General features: G+C 36.1%; 1 long non-coding RNA gene across 1 annotated transcript in view; it reads right to left on the bottom strand.

Moving 5' to 3' along the window:
* Nucleotides 1–18,563, bottom strand: part of LOC108707902 — a 35,504-nt gene that overhangs the window by 10,317 nt on the left and 6,624 nt on the right. Inside the window, exon 2 of the long non-coding RNA XR_001934347.2 lies at nucleotides 16,495–16,564. This is a non-coding gene — a long non-coding RNA (uncharacterized LOC108707902). The remainder of the gene's footprint in view (nucleotides 1–16,494; nucleotides 16,565–18,563) is intronic.

Below are 18,563 nucleotides of genomic sequence, written 5' to 3'. Positions count from 1 at the left end.
TCTACGCGCCTGTGTTTGATGATCTGCATTGTGAGTAGTTCTAATATTGTAAAACATTCAAGAAGTGCTAAACGTACTACTCTATATACTGCTCTTTCTTTTTAGGTGTTTGTGTATATATTGAAAAGGAATATTAGCGCACCATCTCTGCTTATTACTAGTACCTGCAGAAAATGTCACATCTTCCTGCCTGCAAAAAATGTGTGAAACCTGTGCACACATATATGAAGTAGACCGGGTACCAATACCGCACCATCCACAGGAACACCAGATAAAAGGTTAATTTACCTGTAAATCAGACAACATGGTATACCTAATAATGTGTTTGAAATGCCCCACTACATGGCTCTATGTGGGAAAAACAGGACAAACACTGCGCCAACGGATGAACTCCCACAGGTTTAACATGAAGTATGGCAACACAGATGGCCAGTGGCAGTACACTTCTGCAGCAATAACCATAGCATCAAAGATCTTCGGGTCACAGTTTTAAAGGGTAACTTCAAGACACAACAGGAGCGGAAGGAGTGGGAATTCAAACTCATGAGAAAGTTTAACACCCTAGAATGTGGCCTGAACAGAGACAGGAGTTTTATGTCCAGATATGACTTTGACTAAGGGATATGACACCTAGAAAAAAAAAAACAGCTAAGGAAAATCTGCAACTTAAAAGACACTTTCCTTAGGCTGACTTCACCTCACAACAAGGTGCTGACTGTACTAGTGCCTGCTTCCTTGACTAAAGGGAAAGTGCTTACCCTAGGGGGCTTATCAATATCTGGGCTGAAATATTGTATTATGTTTACAGGTCACAATTCCTATTTGTAGACCTATTTATATTTACCTGTATCTTGTCAAATACCTAATTTGCACTGTTGTGTTAACCGTACCATATTCTGTCTAGGTCAAGTTCAGGCTATATGACCTGACTGAATCTCGACCATCGAATAGGGTAGTTCGACATTCAAAGTCGAAGGATTTTTAAAATCGTACGATCGTACGATGAAATCCTTCGAGTCGAACGATTCAAATGATTTAATCGTACGATTTTACCAAAAATCCTTAGATTTCTCAAAATTTGCCCAAACTCTCAAGATAGGTTATAGGAGGTCCCCCATAGGCTAAACAGCAATTCGGCAGGTTTAAGATGACTAAGTTTTTGAAGTCGAACTTTTTTAAAGAGACAGTACTTCGATTTTCGAAGTCGAAGTTTTTCACTTTGAATCAAAGTCGAAGTCGAATTTGGCCTATTCGATGGTCAAAGTATCCAAAAATTACTTCAAAATTCAATGTTTTTGAAATTTAAAAATTCACTTTGACCCTTAGTAAATGTGCCCCTAAGGGTTGAAGTGGTTTGGTAGTTCTTATTCAAAAAAATAGGAGGAGCAAGGAGCATTCATGTGATTAGAGGAGAGAATGGTAAGGGCTAAAAGAAAGCAAAAGGAAAAGTTAATTGTAATAAAACAGTGGTGGAATATGATGGCACAGAACGGTTCAAGAAGTGTAAGATAAGGAAAAAAAGCAGAAAATTATAGAGCACGAAATAACAATGAAAAATATGGAGAGAATACTAAGTAACAGATAACACAAAAAGAAAAAAGAAAAATAATAGTAATACTACACATCATTGACTGGGAAGGAATGAACTGTAAGTAAAACACCGTAGAATGGTCTCCAAAGATAGCAATATAGAGTAACATGTTCTAAATGAACTTCACTCTTTTGCCAAGCAGAATGTACAGAGGTGATCTAGAACTGTATTGTAGCTTTTCAACTTATTAAATTGGAAAAGTTGGTGGCTTTGTTTGCAAAAAAACCCTTATATTGCCAAACATATTCACAAAAAAAGCTGTCAGTCATCACTAAAGCGAGGCACAGTTTAATAAAGTCTAAGTGATTCACAGATTTGTCCTGCCATTAGTAGTGACATTCTCTATTATTGGCTTCTCTTAATCTAATCTATACACAAGCACACAAGCACACTTACATACAAACACACAAACATTTTTACTTGAGTGCCATTGTAGCTATGCATGTATGTGTATTTTAAATAAAGCAGTATAGTAAAGTATAATTAGTATAGCATGGAGTCTTCATAGATGAAAGATTTATATAGCATGCCTTCATGCAACAAATAAGGAAGAACATAAATTACTGCATTGTAAGATATTAAGACTGCATTGCCCAAGTAGATGTGATACCACAGCAAGTCCCATCAACCAGTCAAAGTCATAAATCATCATAGAAATATACCCCTAATGTGGTTACTGTCTCTTTAAATAGCAATTAAGCCTTGGCAATCAAGGGCCCTGAGTCCCTGAGTCAAGTACTGGGTACTGGGATTTACAGCACAGTGGAACACTGAGGAGCACACCTCAGGGGATTTCCACTAGGAAAAAGAAAACACACAGTTTGCAATAAAACAAATATAAACTTTATATGAAACTGTTTTTAGTAACTGTAAATTTCACTTTACTCTGGGGAACACTTTTTGGCTATCAAATCCTGGCACAGTCCCACACTCCACACCGGGTGGATACATGTAGAATAAATCCAGTCAGTTCAATGTCCCTTCCCCAAGAGTTCTTATGTCCCCAGGGAGCACTACCTGCCCCAAGGTACCTTTCAGTTTGAAAGTAGAAGCCGCTCCCACATAGCAGGTACATAAGCAATACCTGTCCTCGCCCAGGGGGAACACACAGTAGCCAAAGTATCCACAGGCAGGAGATAGAAACTGGCTCTCCTTGATACTTAAATACTTTCTCAATCAGAGCAAAATGCAGCAGGGGGCCCTTTATAAGCTCTGTAGGAAACCCTGGACATTTAACTCCAAAGTCAAGCACTCCCCCTCTCCCAAGGATGCACTGGGGCTCCCAGCCAATCTGATGGCTCTCCAGCCTGTAACTGGGCTGCATGATGTCACAGACAGGAAAAACAGGGGAAAGATTTGTCTGATCCCCTACAGAAACATTTAAGATAACTGGATCAGTCCATACACACCCAGACCCTCAAATCTTCCATTTGTATGGCAAATATTGATTTGTTTCTTAGGTGTTTCTTCATTTGAGCAGATAGGCCATCGAGCAGGTGAATAGTATAATAGTCTCAGAGGTAGTTAATTTGGCAAAGAATGTGACATAATGCATGAATAACTATTTTGCCTTAGAGCAAGTTAGATAATATATTGTTATCGGTGCCTATGCTTAAGGGTGTAAATGCCTGAAATGTGTGCCTTGTTCACCTTTTTAAGAGGAGCAAAGAAAAACTATTTATTTGATTGGAAACTAATTAAAGTGTCTATCACTTTTATGATTTAGAAAATATGGTACTTTGTAGCCAGGGGATAGTTACTGTATATGGAAGCTTCCACACCGTATCACTGAAGTGACTGAACGCATGAGGCATGAAGTTAAATAACCCGTTTTTCTACAGGATGCCTCCTGCCTCCCCATGGTCCCTCTTTCTCTCTAGCACCCTTTTTTCGTCCTATACAAGTTTTGGTGCAGAGTGCAGCTGCACTCTGGTGTATTTGAAACACTTCCAATATAAAGGAATATTTTCACCACAATGAATGTAACACACTGTTGGGCAAATGTATATTTTTCCTCCATAGCTACAGAATTGTGTTTTGACATTGACATAAATAATATCTTCAAACATCAAAAGTTTATCATCAGACCAAGTTAAATCACAACAGCACCAAGGGCTTTTACATAATGTTTGATATGCCGTGTGCCTTATGCAAAATTAAAGTCCATTTGAAAAGTATGTCGCTTGCCAATGAAAAATGAATATTCATAGCTATTCCCTGAATCCTCTTATTTCTCAGTTCAAAGATCTTACCAGCAGCACTTTCAGCAATAAAATCTGACATATTAATGTTTAGAGGTACAATACTTTTTCAAATACAAACAAGGGAAATTAATTTTACTTACCTTATTTTTATGTGTTGGCAAAAGATCTTTATATATTCACATGCTCTACCATTACATTTCCCTCAAATGATCTAGTGTGTTACTATTTGTATCATATATATTATATAATTAGCAAATGGTGATTATTATTTCTCTACTTTTGAATTCATTTGTGCATCTGTTCAAGTCTTCTTAATTATTAACCAGTGGCACTTACATTGTCCTGAAAATCAGTACATGTTGCCATATTGATATTTATTCATTATTTTGAAAGAAAAGGGTACACACTTTAAAGAATATTTGCAATATATAATTAACACTCATAGGGGCAGATTTAGCAAAGGTTGTGGTGAATTTTTGAATGAAAAATATTTGAATTTCAAGCTATTTTTATGTACTTTGACTAGGGAATAGTCCAAATTCAATTCGAAATTTATCATGTACTGTGTCAACCATTTGCCGTCTGTAACCTGCCAAATTGCTTGCTGTTTTAGCCTATGGGGGACCTCCTAGAACCTATTTGGAGGCAATTGGTGGACTTTGAAAAAGCAAAGTTTTTTTTGGGAAAAACTTTGATTAGAATTTGATCGAATGCGCTAATACTTAGATTTGTACAATTCGAATTCGGCCAAATATGGACCTATTCGACAAAAAACGGACCTATTCTTTTTTTTTCAAATTTGAAATTCGACCCTTGATAAATATGCCCCATAAAGCCTCATTTATGATCACTGGAAGGGAACTTGACTTCATTCATTAAAGGTTCTTGGCGTCAAACATACTCCTTGCACTTGCCCCACTAGTCTGTTTAAGTGAATTGCATAATTATCTACTTCATAAAATAATCCCTTATCCAGAAAATATCAGAACCAACACTGCATATTATCGATCCTATACCTGTACATCTATCTCTTTAAAAGATATGATTAAAAGATAAAAATAATGTAAGAAGCATATTTTGTTTATTATGCCAAGTATTATACTTTGTTTAAACAATGTAATCTCTTCAAATGCAGAGATGTTAAAATGTCCTATTCTTCTCCTAAATAATTAAAATATTTTAATTCAATACTTTTTTAAATTGAATTTTGAACTGTAGAAAGAATTTAATGGATTCTTATTTGAGTAACTTATAGGTTTTGCACTAAATGTGGGCATCATTTGCCCTGTAATTTTGCAGAATTCTTGGAAAATGATGATCTCACCCAGTGGCATAATATATTTACTGAATTAATATAGTTACTGGAATAATATGTTTCTATAGGACAAATTATCATACAACAATGTACACTGGTTTGGGGCACGGTAATGTGTGAAGATAGCAGTCACTGGCTTTATCATTAAAAAATAATATAGAACAAAATGATTTTTAAGAAACATAGCATGATGATATACCTTAACGTGCAATAGTCTTAATTAAAATAATATTTTTTTCCTAACAAAAGTGTTAGTTGTGCTAAAAACAAGATTTGTTTTTATCAGCTAAAGCTCCCATTGAAGGTTCTACCTTGAGTCAAGAAATTCCTTAGCTCATAAAGGATAAACCTTTAACCCAACTCTTATGTTATGGAAAAAAATGGAGCAATCCTAACAAACAATAATTCAAGGACTTTCCTGTAAAAAGTCCAGAAGTGTGTTGAGATTGAATCAACATTTTTATAAGATGAAAAACCTTCACCGTTTTAAATTATAACACTATTGTGCTCTAAAGTATACCCTTAGATTAAATAGAGAAAAGGACTATCTTAAAATACCAACCAAAAGAGGCAATTTTAGTTTTAATTCTAGGAACAGTAAATGTACAGCACAACTTTTGGTCACTATGCATGTTTATTTTACACTGCACAAAAGAAGGAAAAGGCAAAAGACAATGAACACTGACAAAGGTTCCATATTCTCTTTATGAATGTGAAGTAATCCAATTTAAATGGAATCCACAGGGTAAACATTATTCATAGCATGGCTTACTTGTCAAGGGTTGCTTGAAAAATATTGCATTGTCTATAGCCATGAAAAAAAGATAAAGGAGCTAGAATATTTGCTATGTTATGGTTATTTTGGACAGCTGATGTGCAGTAAAATTTGGAGCCATTACACGCATCAACAACAAAGTATATTGCTGGTTCCATTACCATGGCAACATTGCCATTTTGCTCAAAGGGAATCCAAAAGCAAGCCACAAAGTATATTTTAAATACAAAGAGTAAAATGCACCATCTCATTTCACATTTGCATTTTGATGACAGTTTCTCTTATTTAAATGTACAAAACAGTATAAGTGTCAAACATGAAATGTTCAGGTGATTATAATATATATATGTTCCTAAGAAAATGGGTTGATAGTTCTGTATTATCAGTCAGTAACAATAATGTAAGATGAGAAAAATGAAGACTAGCAGATATAATTTGAAACTCTGATTTTAAACTCTACTGGTATGCATATCAATAACACACATCATTATATTCTCCATACAGCAACAATTTGTTGATAAACCCAGCTGTCCTGCTCACAAACCTTCTGGTATCAAGTATAAACTAGGTATCAAGCATAATGAACAGCCCAGAGAGAACATTTACTTTGCCATATATGTCTCTCTACACTGCTAAGAATGTCTTGGACAATTTGACCATTATCCGGAAACCCGTTATCCAGAAAGCTCCAAATTACGGAATGACCGTCTCCCATAGATTCCATTTTATCTAAATTTTTAAAAACAATTTCCCTTTTCTCTCTACACTACATTATAATAAAAATATTTTTCAAAGAAATATATGATGTTTATTTGAAGTGATGGGCTGGTTAAATATGTGTCCAATAGACTCCATATTGTCCAAACAATCCACATTTCCTTTTTCTCTGTAATAATAAAACAGTAGCTTATACTTGATCCAAACTAAGATATAATTAATCCTTATTGGAAGCAAAGCCAGCCTTTTGGGTTTATTTAGGGGCTGATTCACTAAATTCGAGTGAAGGATTCGAAGTAAAAAAACTTCGAATTTCGAAGGTTTTTTTGGGCTACTTCGACCATCGAATGGGCTACTTCGACCTTCGACTACGACTTCGAATCGAAGGATTTGAACTAAAAATCCTTCGACTATTCGACCATTCGATAGTTGAAGTACTGTCTCTTTAAAAAAAACTTCGACCCCCTAGTTCGGCAGATAAAACCGAAGTCAATGTCAATGTTAGCCTATGGGGAAGGTCCCCATAGGCTTGCCTAAGTTTTTTTGATCGAAGGATATTCCTTCGATCATTGGATTAAAATCCTTCGAATTGTTCGATTCGAAGGATTTAATCGTTCGATCAAAGTAATAATCGAATTTTCTGCGCTAAATCCTTCGACTTCGATATTCGAAGTCGAAGGATTTCAATTCCTAGTCAAATATCGAGGGTTAATTAACCCTCGATATTCGACCCATAGTGAATCAGCCCCCTAATGTTTACACGATTTTCTAGTAGACATATGGTATGAAGATCCAAATTACAGAAAGATCCATTATCCGGAAAAACCCAGGGCCCGAGCATTCAGGATAACAGATCCCAAACCTGTACTTTCTAAATTTTAAAATGTTGTTGAAGTTCCACAGAAGCACAATTAACTCACAGATTGGCTCCATATTATGCTGGGGAAGATCCCGGTCTGAAATTAAAATAATTAATGATTCTCCTGTACAACTTCTTGAACCAGCTGCATAGGAAAGCTGTGACTTCTTTTGTATCTTGTCTATTATAATTTGTCATAAAATAACCTCAAAGTTCTGTGACCTTTATTAAAGCACTAAGCCTATGGCATTCAGTCTTTATGGTTCGGGAATTCTTGGTGACTTATAAATTACAGTAGGTGTTACAATATCCTCATATTAAAAAATGTTTGAGCTGTGTAATTTATGTTATAGTCATAAGAATCTGGTTGCAGTGGCTCTGCTATTAGGGCATAAAAGGTTGCTTTGTTTAACAGACCCAAAAGCTTATTATCAAGTAGATAATATTTTATGTAAGAGTGATGGATGCCATTGATAGATCAATGCCCAAGCCACATAGCAAAATCAAGGTAATTTGACCATCCAGGTCTGTCCAAACAGCATACAATCCAAGCAAACCCCAACAGGTCAACATTTCCGATAGCATATAAAGAAACTCATGAATGAGTAGTCTAAGGTTACATTTCTCTGCATCTTGCCCTACCACTCCTCTAAACCAACATGTATGATCTGCACTAACATTGTAATACTGAATTAACCTTATGTAAAAATGAAAATATGAAGATAAAAACATTATATTGCAGACGATACACAAGGTTTATATTCATTCATCTAGTCTTATGTAGGGTGGTGTTTTTTTTCCACACCCCATTAGTTTAGCATCAACAGCATAACTGAAAGAATACCACCATCTCATGAAAGAGGGTCTAGTACTGGCTCAAAAAGCAATTATAGTAAAGGTACATGGAGATTGTGGCATTATCCAATATAGAGACTGATAGCAGTGGTGGCAAAGTTGAGACTATACTTAATGGCACATACTCATGGACATCATGGTGAGATTTACGTTATTGGCAATAATGTATTTTTTTTAAATGTTAAAACAAACAGAACCCTAATTATTACAGTATATAGTTCACTCTTCCTTTGTGCTTTATAATAACCCAATTGTCCTTGTCCTTAAAAATATCATACATTTCCTATGTATTTCAAAAGTATCATTACATTTTGTGTTCATTAATTTTTCAGTCCAACAGTAAAATCACCTACATTAGCATATAGAGAATAAAAAGTATTGAATATTGACAAATGTTCTTTTTTCCATCTGTAGCACACACAACAAATCAAGGCGTGATAAATATTTAACAAATGAGCACACAAAACCTGAAATCAAATGTGATAAAGAGAGATGCAATTTTAATTTGAAGATGATTACCTTCTTAAATAATTAACATGAACCGCAATAAAGGAACCAATAAAACAGAAAATGACAAAATAAGTAGATCTGTTTCATTATTCACTATCCCATTTCTAACAAATGAATACAATTATTTTAGTGTAGCACTAAATTAACTTCTGAGTTCCCAGAAAATTATGTAGGAAAGGCATCAATATGTGCAGTGTTTTGTCCTTTAAATGTCTTTAAGGGGCATATTTTCAAGGGTTGAATTTCGAATTGGAAAAACATCGACCAACAAAATTTAAATCAAAGTTTTTTTTTGGGTCGAATAGGTCCATTTTCGATCGAATAGGTCTGTATTTGGCCGAATTCGAATCAAAGGAATAGCGCATTCAATCAAATTCGATTCAAAGTTTTTCCCAAAAAAAACTTTGATTTTTCAAAGTACACCAATTGACTCAAATGGGGTTCTAGGAGGTCCCCCATAGACTAAAACAGCAATTTTGCAGGTTTTAGATGGCAAATGGTCGAAGTCAAATTTTTAAAGAGACAGTACATGATAAATTTCAATATTCAAATTTTCGATTTTTTTTCGAATTTGGAGTATTCCCTAGCTGAAGTACTCAAAAATAGATCAAAATTCTAATTTTTTTCATTTGAAAATTCACCTCAACCTTTGATAAATCTGCCCCAAAATGTCAGATTATAATCTATGTAAATATTAAAACAAAGAGTTTAGCAATAGTAACTGGGGCAAAATTTTGTACAGGTCTATTAAACTATACAGAGTAACTGTAGTTTGGGGCAGCACAATGGTCAGCACTAGTACTTTGCAGCATTGTGGTCCTTGGTTCAATTCCATTCTGGGCACTATCTGAAGATACTAAGCGGTGAAAATTCACTAGCGACTGCTTCGCAGGCAGCTACACACCTCGGCAGGCAAAAATTCGCTCAGACAATTCACTAACATGCAAAGTTGCGTCCAGGGCGCCGAACGCTGGCGAAGTTGCAATAGCGACAATTCGGCAAGCTGAGCGAAGTTGCACTAGCGTTGGCTAATTTGCATATGGCGGGAAGTTAAAGTTGAATGAACATATATTTTGCAGCAAATACATTACACTACACAAGCCCAGGGAAGCTTAATAAAAGAAAATAGAGTTGTTATATTGCTCTACACATGGGCCCAGTGTATAATTTATGTGCCATTTTCCATGTGTGGAAATGTAGGGGGGAGCTCGTTACTCCAAAAGAATTTTACTCTCTTTTGCAGCCTATCACCCTGAAAAAATTACAGACGCCAGCATTTTGCCTGGTCTGAGGTGGTGAAAGCAAGTCTTGCGCAAGAGGTAGAGTTCAGTAAAATCTGCGCATTTACAGCCCTTCACCAGAGCCGCAACTGCGCATGGCGATGGAGTGCAAATGAGCGGTAGCGTCAGTCTCATTCACTAGCGTAGTTATGCCTGTGCCTGTTAGTAAATTGGCGAAGTACCGAAATGACGTCACACTGGCAAATGTCCTTTAGTAAATTTGCCCCATAGGCAGGTAATTGGTTTCTGTATTAGTGACTGTATGCTCTTCTGGGGCAGGAAATGATGTATAATTTCTGTAATGTACCACAGAATATGTTAGCACTATCTAAACAATAATAATAAATGGTTTTAATGCTGGTACAAAAAAAACATGATTTTAAGGCATTCAAGTTAGATGGGGCAGTTATTATATTTTATTAGTTACAAAGAGACCAATAAAACATGCAAAATAGCTATCAGACAAGCTAAAATAGAGAGGAAAAGGGTATCGAAGCAAATAGTAAAATGAATCCAAAATTATTTTTTCAATATGTAAATATAAATAAATAAAAAAATAAGCAAGAAAGAACCCTTAGGGGGTTATTTACTAAAGTATATTGAGAAAAATCTGGGGGTTTTTAACGTTAGCGATAAATTCGGAATTTATTAAAGCATTACGATATGTTCGGACGGGTTTCATGAAAAATTCGGACTTTACAGGCCGTAAATGTGGAAAAATCGGACAATAATTACGATTTAATCGGGAATATTAATAAATAACCTACAATTTGGGGAAAAAAAACAAAAAGTTAAAATCGGGTTCATTCAGGATAAAACATGAGATACGTTTGGATCTTAATAAATAACCCCCTTATTGTCAGAAGGATGTCAGTTGGTTGATGAGAACAGGGAAAAAGCAAAGATTCTGAAATATTTTTTTCATCTTTCTACACAACTGAGGAACCAGCTAATGAAGGCTTCCTTTTTAATAAACCCAATTTTAGTATTATAACTACTGATGCAGGAGGAATTTCAAAAGAGATTTGAACATGTACATGTAAACAAACCTAACAAAACATGTACAGGTAAACAAAAAAAAACATACAGGATGAGATGGTATTCAACCCAGGGAACTAAACATGCTTAGCTCTTAGCTTACTTACATTTTCAGAATTCTCTGAGGTCTGGCATGGTGCTGATAGACTAGAAATTAAGACTAGAATGTGGAATTCTGTTCTAAGTCCGAAAACTATATGCCTGTTTGTCTGACATCAGCAGTAGGAATGCTTTTTGAAAGGATAATAAGGGATAAGATACTTGACTACATTGCAAATAACAATGCTATGAGTTTGTGCCGACATGTTTTATGCAGATCTTTCCAAATTAATTGAATTGCCTTTTATGCTAAACGATTTGCATTTGATACTCTATCACCCAAAAGGTTAATGGAGTATTGGCCTTGATCACAATATTTTTGTTTGGATAGAGAACTGGTTTACAGAGTAATGATAAATGGAACATTTTGAATTGGACCAGTGTTTTCGTGGAGTAATGCAGGGGTCTCTCCTTTGTCCTTTGCTTTTTAACTTGTTTATTAATGACCTGGAGGTTGGCATTGAAACTACGATATGGGACCTGTTATGCAGAATGCTCAGAACCTGGGGTTTTTCCAATAACAGATCATTCCATAAGTCTACTAGAAAATAATGTAAAGAAAACCCAATATGCTAGTTTTGCTTCCAATAAGGATTAATTATATCTTAGGTTGGATCAAGTACAAGGCACTGTGTGATTAACACAGAGAAAAAGGAAATGTGAATTGTTTGGATGAAATGGAGTCTATTGAACACATATTTAACCAGACCATCACTTCAAATAAACATCATATATTTCTTTGACAAATATTTTCAATAAAATGTAGTGCATGGAATACATAATGTGGCCATGCATAGAGAAGTTTGCTGGCATTATATGTGCAGTCAGCAAATTAGCAATGAATTTGTCCAGGTGTGGCAAAAGAAGCTTCCCTCTTTGAACTAATTGCAGTGGGGCTTGGACTGTAATTTCCTGGGCAAGGTTTAACAGAATGAAATCTCATCAGATTCCCTGCTGAGAACCCATCAGCAAGCATTTATTTGCTGTCTGTGCTACACCTGCCTACACATAATAATAATACACAAGTGAGTTAAACTACCATGCCAAGACAAATTAGCTTTATTTTGTTTCAAAGAAAGGATTCTAGCACACATGACAACTAGAAAAGAAACGTTTCTTGCAAGTGTATTAACCGCTGAGGAAATTTCCCTGCACATTTATATAATAGTGCTATTTGTGCTTAGTACCTCAAGTGTGGAAAAGTCGAAACAATTATTCTTAGGTTGGCAAAAAAATGTTGGAGAGTTGTCTGTATTCCTCTCTCCGTGGACAACAGAGTAAATGAAAAAATAAGCACTGTACAAGATGCCTCAAAAAAGGAAAAAGATCATTTTAATGGAAATGTTTATTTTTGCCAGCAGTCATCATGCCATCTGGAACACTTGAGATTTTACAGTAATTCTGATGTATTCATAGTTATTAGGGAAATGGCAACACATAGGAAAGTCTTTAGATTGAAAGCTTATAAGAACACTTGTCTGCTCTATTCCTAGATATAGCTACATTTGATTCAGCAAAATCAACATAATCTGTTGGATAGTATACATTAGAAGAGTGTTCATAAAAGGATAAGATTTTGCCCAAAGCATGCTCTTATCAGAAATGGCAAAGGCAACATGAAAGCAATAAATCCGCTCAGCGCCTGCATGATAAGGCAGGTGCAATGGTTATTAACTTAAAAGCTAGGGCTTTGCTCAAAAGAGAGTTGCAGGTCATCATTTCTCTAAGCATACAATTCCCGAATGAAGATTGCACCCAACATAAAATGTAGATTTGAAGGACATCCTAAACATTGCTTTGACAGCCTTATAAGGTGACCCCAGAGTAAGGATCAATCTAAATGATATTTCAGTGTAAAACAAATTCTACTTCTAATTCCTATGCCCATCTTGATCAATGAATAATTCCATCTATGCAGGACTTGCACTGAAGCATAAAATCATACAAACTAAGGCTAAATGTAGACCCCCTGGTCCATATAATTGACCCATTTTTTCATTCTTTTAAGAAAAATCTTTCCAAGTGTGTGATGAGTATCCGCACTCTAAGTCAAAGCTATTCTTTCATATGCAGCCGGGGTGCACGGTTATAAATTATGTATATCCATGACTATCAAAAACCAGCAATGACGTACTAAAATAAAGAGGTGAAGATTTTTTACATGGGTATAGATATACATGGAGATATACCCAGATAAGCTTCAATGGGATTCTTCAAAACGTATCAGTTACTGAATCTACTGTGTATCCTGTGTGAATGGTCGCATCCATGGCTACACAGAAGCTTGTTTATAAATTATAGTAGAGTTTCTGAAGCAAACACAAAAGTTGTACCAGAGCAGCACAGTAGTACATTATATTTTCATTACTTTAAAACCTTTTAATTTTTTGATGTTATTGTTCCTTTAAGTATAGCAAGATCCATGACCACTGTGGCCTATTTCTGGTAATAAAATGACTGTGGGTTTTTCATTGATATACACTCTAGCTATTGTTGATCAACAACTATCAGCATTTCTCACACACAAAGCAACTCTATCCAATCCCACAGGCTAGAATGCTTTTGGAGAAAAATCAACTCCAACACTGACTTCCACCTAAACAAAACAACACTACACAACTTACTTATAGTCTTACTTTTCCACTCTCATAGCAATACATTTTTGCAATACCAAACAACTATTCAACACAACTATCTGCTTTCTATTACATTCACCCACCCACAATGAACGCTCACACTATCTCACTTCTAATACAATCTGGCTTCCACCCCTCCACTGCACAGAAACTTACTAAAGTAGCAAACAATTTGCTCACAGCTAAATGAAAGGGCCACTATTCTCTCTTAATCCTGCTTGACCTACAGCTTTTGACACTGTTGATCATTTTCCCTTGCTCCATATTCTATACTTACTGGGGATTCAAGAAACCACACTATCTTTGATCTCTTCCTATCGAACGATCATTGTCTCCAATACCGGCTCCATTTCCTCACCCTCCTCCACCACTCCTATCCAGACTTTCCATCACTCTTAGCTCATGCCGCAGACTGTCTAACAGCAACTTCTGCATTTATTTGCTCTTGTTGCCTAAAAATCAACATGAGCAAAACTGAACTGGTCATTTTCCCACCTTTCCACTTATGTTTCCCTGCCTGATATCAGTGTAGGATACAACAATATATTTCAGTTCCACAAGTTTGCTGTCTAGGAGTCACATTGACTCTGCACTCTCATTAATTCCCAATTCAAACACTCACTAAATTATGCTGTTTTCATCTAAGGAACATATCTCATTTGACCCTTCCTCACATAAGAGACTACCAAAATTCTCATTCATGCCTTCCATAGATTACTGTAACTCACTTCTCTGTGGACTCCTCATTTAAACTAACTTTATGCCAATCCATCATTGGCATAAATGCCAGACTTATATGCCTCTCCTCACATTTCACAATTGCTGCCCCCCTCTGCCAGTCCCTACACTGGCTACCTATAATATACAGGATTCAAATTCAATATCCTTTTTCTCATGTAGAAAGCTCTTACCAGTGCCACACAAGTATATATAACCACCCTAATTAACTAAAACACTTTCACACATAGTCTTCAGTCTGCACATGAAAAAAAGAGTGTCCTAACTGTAATAGAATTCAGCAACATAATTCAAATTCCTCTCACTGGGGCAGAGTGATTGATGCTGGCAATGATTCACCAGCGTTACCACTTTCAGGCACTTTACTGATTTACTAACGGGCGCAGGCGTGACTTCGCTAGCGAAAGAGACAGACGCTATTGGTCATTCACATTCTATGGACGTTACTCCACAAATTCACTAAGATGCGGATTTTACTGAACATCACCTCTTTCGCCAGCCCAGACCAGGCAAAGTACACCAGAGTGTATAGATCTTCCTCAATCTTCTGTTACTTATATCATATTTTTAGTGGAAAAAGTTTCAAAAGTCCCAAATAACGCTGGCGTCTTTTCCTTTTTTCGGAGTGATAGCCTGCAAAAGTCCTACATTTTTTTGGGGGTTACCGGGTTCCCCCCACATTTTCTAACATATGTCATGTGTAGGGCATTATAACAACTTTATTTTATTTATTAAGGTTCCCTGGACTTGTGTAATGTAATGTATTTGCTGCAACATATACGTCCATTAAACTTTATAATTTCCCACTGTATGCAAATTAGGCTGAGCTCTAACAAAGTTGCACTAGGCATAATTGAACGTTAGCAAATCTTCACTTTGATTGGCTATGTAACTCTAGCGAAAATTCGCCAGCGCTCGGTGTCCTGGACGCAACTTCGCATTTTAGTAAATTAGCGTTGTCTGAGTGAATTTTTGCCTGGCAAATTTTCACCGTTTGGTTAATTTACCCCATTATATGAGAGTGATGATACAGTGCCCATATGTATTTGTATTACCCTCTGCCAATAAGGTAGTGGGAGTCACTGTATCACAATGTGATGGGCTAATATGAGCCTTTGACAAAAAAAAAATGCAAATAAAAAACTATACCAAATAAAATAAATTAAAGGCAAATTGAAGGTATGTAGTGATAGTTTCTGTCGAGGAATTATTTTTATCAAATATTTGATTTAGAGTCTTTGACATTTAGATTATATTTTATTCCACAATACAAAAAAGAAGAAAATCTTTGTTGACTAAAGTATTAATCTTTTCTCTGCCAGAGGGCAGGCCGCACTTTCCTGGGCTTTTTTATGCAGTTAAGGGGTGAAAAATCTAATAATATTAGCCACACTTCCATCCAATATATATTGCAGATAGGGGGAACTGTCAGAAACATATCATTTCTGCTAATCACGCTGTTTTCTGCCATATTTTCATTCCTTTATTGTCTTTTCTTCATGAGTATAATTCATTATTTATAGATGGGAGAAATGTTTGGATATGTCTAGAGCTTTCTCAGTTGACGACTGAGAGCTGGTTTGGAAAATGACAAGCATGCAAATCTAATGGAAACCGATATCCTTTGTTCAAAATATAAAATATGCTGCCTATATATAGTGTTTTTTATTTGGAATATTTTCTGAGAGCTAACTAGTTTGCTGGTTTAGAGCATATATTTTAAAGTGGCAGATTGTGTGATATTTTAAACTTGCAATAGCTGTTTTTTATTTTGTTTGTATATATTTCTCTTTTCTTTGTGTTTCTTGAATGAATATTTTCAGAAATATAAATATAATGGCTTTTGTGATAAAAGAAGGTAGTATCATTTTACCTACCACTGAAAGAGAACTATCGTTCCTCTCTTTGTCCCATTATTCTTCTTATCTCTTCTTAATGCCTCCTCTCCTGTAAGCCAAATTCATCTCTGATTAAACTGTCACAATAAAACAATTTCATGATGTTGGTTACTGGTGTGGCATCATTAACCTGGCAGCCAGGACATAACATACTAAAAGTGTCATAGTGTAGGTATTAGGAACAATAGACAACATACCTTACACTTCATTGTAGTCCATTGCCAACAATATTAATCTCTTTATACTATACAATATCAGAGTACCAGTAGTTTTGAAATTTAATGTATAATGCAATAAAGCACTTTGCAATAAACAGTACAATACATGCAAAATATGCCACTTTTTCCTTCCAATATTGTTCATTTGTCATACATTCAGGCAATAATATGACTCTTCTTACACATAATACACGTCTCAGTAGTGATGGGTGAATTTGTGCCGTCTTGCTTCGCCGAAAAATTTGTGAATTTTGTGCAAAATGGCGAAAAATTTGCGAAACTGCGCCGGCAAATTTTTTCGGGCAAATTTTTGCTGGTGTTTCGCGAATTTATCGCTGTTTACGTTTTCTGTAATATACTTGACCTTTGAAAAGGTCCTGAAACTCCTTAGTGATATTCTATATAAATGGGAGTGTGGATCCACTACAGGAGATAATAAGAATATTGCAAGTCACAGAGGAGTTCCATGACCATGTGGCACTTTGCTTTTAAAAAGGTCATGGAACTTACAAGAGCCAAATTGTATCCTGTAGGGGGTATGTAATTTCTTATAATTGGGATTGCCGGGAGTAAGCAGAATTAGGTTCAGTGATCTGCAAAAAAAACCCAAAAAAACACAGCCAACCCATGGGGCAGATTTACTAAAGGGCAAATTGTCTCCAGCGACCGCTTTGCACACTTTGCCAGGTGCAAATTTACGAATTCACTAAAATGTGAACTTGCATCCTGGGCGCCGAACACTGGGGACTTTTCGCTAGTGATACTTCTTCAGTGCGAGCATTTCACTGTGAAGATTCAATAGCGTTTATTCATGCCTATGGAAAAGTCGATAGTGATCTTACGCTAAGGACAATTTGAATAGGGCGGATACAAGTTCTATGGACGTCTTTATTAGAGATGTTGGTGCAAATGCTTGAAGTGGCCACTTTTTATTACAATGGAAGCAAAATAAAGGCAAAAGAGATCATATAATGCCGTAGACATGAGCCCACTGTAAAATGAATCTTCCATGGCCCTCAAATGTCTGGGGAAAATCTTAATCCAAAGAAGTTTAATTCAGGACTTTTGCTGGCAATCCCGCTTAAAAAAAGGAAAAGTCGCCAGCGTGTTTTCAACTTTAATTAATTTTCGGCAGACAGGATATGATGTAACTGACATAAGATTGAGGAAGATCTAGCTTCATTTTAGCAGTTTGCCTGGTCTGAGGTGCTGGAGCCAACTTTGGTGAAAGAGGTAAAGTTCAGTAAAATCCCCCAATTTGCGGAGCAATGATCATTTGCCTGAGCAAAAAGTCTCCTGGCAATAGAGTACGAATGAACGCTAGTGACGGTCTCTTTCGCTAGCGAATTGTCACCTGTTAGTGATTTCTGGCGAAAAGTCGCTAGCCTTAGCCACTTCGCCCTTTAGTAAATCTGCCCCATGAGTCTTCTTGAAGGAAAGAGAAGATGACATCTTTTATTGACACAAAAAACGCAAAATATATAAATTATTTATACACTAAAAAGTGTAAATTTATAGCATATTGTTGCAATCTGCTTTGTGTGTGAGTAGTAGCACAAATAATATGCATTTAAGTAGTGATGGGCGAATTTGTCCCATTTCGCTATGCCACAATTTTGACGACTGCGACAATTTGTGGGTGTCAAAATGAGCGCCAGCGTCAATGTTGACGCTGGTGTCCATCAAAGTCAATGGGCCGTCTGTTTATCGTCACTGGGGTCTAAATTGGCGCCGGCATCGAAACCGCCAACGGCATCGAAAAGATTTTGATGCCGGCGTCGAAATATTTTGATGTTGGCGAATTTTCATGACAGTCCAGCGAAATTCACC

This window comes from Xenopus laevis, chromosome 2L (genome assembly GCF_017654675.1).
Source record: "Xenopus laevis strain J_2021 chromosome 2L, Xenopus_laevis_v10.1, whole genome shotgun sequence".
Classification (NCBI taxonomy): domain Eukaryota; kingdom Metazoa; phylum Chordata; class Amphibia; order Anura; family Pipidae; genus Xenopus; species Xenopus laevis.
The sequence above is the reverse complement of the archived record's forward strand: the minus strand, read 5'-3'. Positions and strand labels throughout refer to the sequence as shown.